Genomic DNA, 2,918 nt, shown 5'->3' with positions numbered 1-2,918 from the left:
CCTCCCATGCCACAGTCTCTTTGAGAGGAGGCTGCGGTCCATCAGGACCAAAACCTCACGCCACAAGAACAGTTTCTTCCCGTCTGCTGTCAGCCTCATCAACAAGTCCCGGAACCCCCCCCCCGACACTGTTCACACCCCACCTCTGCCTCATCCTGCCACTTTGACACTCTATATGCGTTAAATTAACGCTCAGTTTGGACTCTTAGGAAAAACAATCAGACTGCAGTTCCGGAACAACAAACAAAAAACAGACTGTGTACATATATTTATACTGTATACTGTATATTTTGTATTTTCATTTTTTAATAGATGTGTCTGCACCTACTTCACAAAAACAAATCCCCAGTCGAGGTCAGCAGGCCCCGTCTCCACTGTAAACAGTGTGGACTGGGCAATGCTTCCCTTTTCGGAGGGTCCGGACGGTTTGCCAGAACCCCTTCGAGGCCGACCAAAAGTCGTGCTCCATGGCCTCACCGAATTCCTCCCACACCCGAGTTTTTGCCTCGACAACCGCCGAAGCCGCGAACCGTTTGGCCTGACAGTACCTGTCAGCTGCTTCCGGAGTCCCACAAGCCATCAACGCTCGATAGGACTCCTTCTTCAGCTTGATGGCGGCCCTGACCTCTGGTGTCCACCATCGGGTTCGGGCACCGACCGCCTTGCGGCCGCAGCTCCGGTCAGCCGCCTCAGCAATGGAGGCACGGAATATGGCCCATTCGGACTCAATATCCCGGTCCTCCCCCGGGATGCAGGCGAAGCTCTGCCAGAGGTGAGCGTTGAAGACTCGACGAACGGGAGACTCTGCCAGACGTTCCCAGCACACCCTCACTACTCGTTTGGGTCCACCAGGTCTGTCCAGCATCCTCCCCCGCCATCTAATCCAACTCATCACCAGGTGGTGATCAGTTGACAGCTCAGCCCCTCTCTTCACCCGCCTGTCCAGAACATGCGGACGCAGGTCTGATGACACCACTGCAAAGTCGATCATAGACCTGCAGCCAAGGGTGTCCTGGTGCCAAGTGCACTTATGGACATCCCAGAATTTCTAGGCGCAGCCAAGGTGTTGAGGGAATCTGTTTCAGGGGCCTTAGAATGTCATCTCTGCTATTTGCAGATGATGTGGTTCTTATGGCCTCTACGGGCTGTGACCTTCAGCGCTTACTGGGACCGTTTGCATTTGAGTGCGAAGCGTCTGGGATGAGACTCAGTACCTCCAAATCAGAGGCCGTGGTTCTCAGTCGTAAAAGGGTGGAGTGCTCCCTCCGGGTTGGGAATGAGGTCCTACCCCAGGTGGAGGAGTTTAGGTATCTTACGTATGGTCACGAGTGAGGGAAAGTGGGAGCGTGAGGTCGACAGACGGATCGGCGCAGCCTCGGCAGTAATGCGGTCGCTGTAACGGACCGTCGTGGTTAAAAAAGCTTTTGTTAGAATAAAATGTAGATACAGGTATTATTTTGTTAGTTATCACCCTTATATCCATTTGCTTAGACAATAGAAAGTGTTTGAATGTGCTGAAGAAGGAATGTTCCCGTGACCCTGATCAGAGACCCCCCAGTGACCCCCAGGTCCTGGAGGTGCCTGGATGCACCAACAGCGACTCTGCAGATGCTCATGTTAATCCTGCATGTCAAGATAAGAACTCATAAAACATTAAAAGTAGTTGCTCTCACATACACACACGCACATAGACAAACAAATACCGCTCGTGCAACTGTCTTCTCCACCCCCCCCCCTTAGAGTTGCACGACCATGTAGTAGGGACCCCCGAAAGAGAATAAAAGGAGAGGAGTGTGAACTGCATATTCAGAGTGGAGCGGCATGTCACTGGGTATGTGGTTTCACTCTCCTCGCTGCGAGAAACTTTGAATATTGTTGTCTGTCTCTTCTGTATTTCTGTATTTAAGTGTTTTTACAAGTGTCACAGGAGTTTGACCCTGACAGCTTTCAATTTACCGGTCGATCTATGTTCCCATCCTCACCTATGGTCATGAGCTTTGGGTCATGACCGAAAGAATGACATCTCGGATACAGGCGGCTGAAATGAGTTTCCTCCGTAGGGTAGCTGGACTCACCCTAAGAGATAGGGTGAGGAGCTCAGTCATCCGGGAGGGCTCAGAGTAGAGCCGCTTCTCCTTCACATCGAGAGGAGTCAGTTGAGGTGGCTCGGGCATCTAGTCCGGATGCCTCCCGGACGCCTCCCTGGTGAGGTGTTCCGGGCATACCCAGCCGGGAAAAGGCCCCGGGGCAGACCTAGGACACGCTGGAGGGATTATGTCTCACAGCTGGCCTGGGAACACCTTGGTGTCCTCCCGGTGGAGATGGAGGAGGTGGCCGGGGACCGGGAAATCTAGGCTTCCCTACTAAGACTGCTGCCCCCCGCGACCTGGACCTGGATAAGCGGAGGAAAATGGATGGATGGATGGATGGATGGACTTGTATACTAAAATGAGATGGAGATAATTGCAATATTTGTCGGAATAGTTCTGGAACAAATGGTGGAAGGAGTATCTGACCAACACTGCTCTGAGACAAAGATGGCATACGCCAAGAAGAAACATGCAAGTTGGAGATGTGGTGATCGTCAAAGAGGAGGAGGTTCCCCGAAACGAATGGAAACTGGCTGGGATTTTTCAAGTCCATAAGAGTGACAATGGACTAGTGAGGACAGTTACGGTGTTTCACGATGCTTCAATGTCCCGCAATGGCGTGTGAATGCACTCAAGAGCAATAAATGCATCAAGAACAGCAGTAAAGGAAGCGTGAACTCTTTACTGGACCAGGTCAGCTAAGTAACAGACCATACATCTGCAAGCTCTTCAAAGGACACGTAAAGAGTACAGCCATAGCAGAGGATGGTTTCGATCCATCGACCTCTGGGTTATGGGCCCAGCACGCTACCGCTGCGCCACTCTGCT

At 51.9% G+C, this 2,918-nt stretch overlaps 1 non-coding gene across 1 annotated transcript; it reads right to left on the bottom strand.

Moving 5' to 3' along the window:
* Window positions 1–2,846: 2,846 nt before the first annotated feature.
* On the bottom strand, window positions 2,847–2,918 carry trnam-cau (transfer RNA methionine (anticodon CAU)). The gene has a single exon. It is a non-coding gene; the product is annotated as a tRNA-Met (tRNA).

The sequence above is a fragment of the Doryrhamphus excisus genome, unplaced genomic scaffold (genome assembly GCF_030265055.1).
Source record: "Doryrhamphus excisus isolate RoL2022-K1 unplaced genomic scaffold, RoL_Dexc_1.0 HiC_scaffold_26, whole genome shotgun sequence".
Lineage (NCBI taxonomy): Eukaryota > Metazoa > Chordata > Actinopteri > Syngnathiformes > Syngnathidae > Doryrhamphus > Doryrhamphus excisus.
This window is presented reverse-complemented; position numbering and strand designations above follow the sequence as displayed.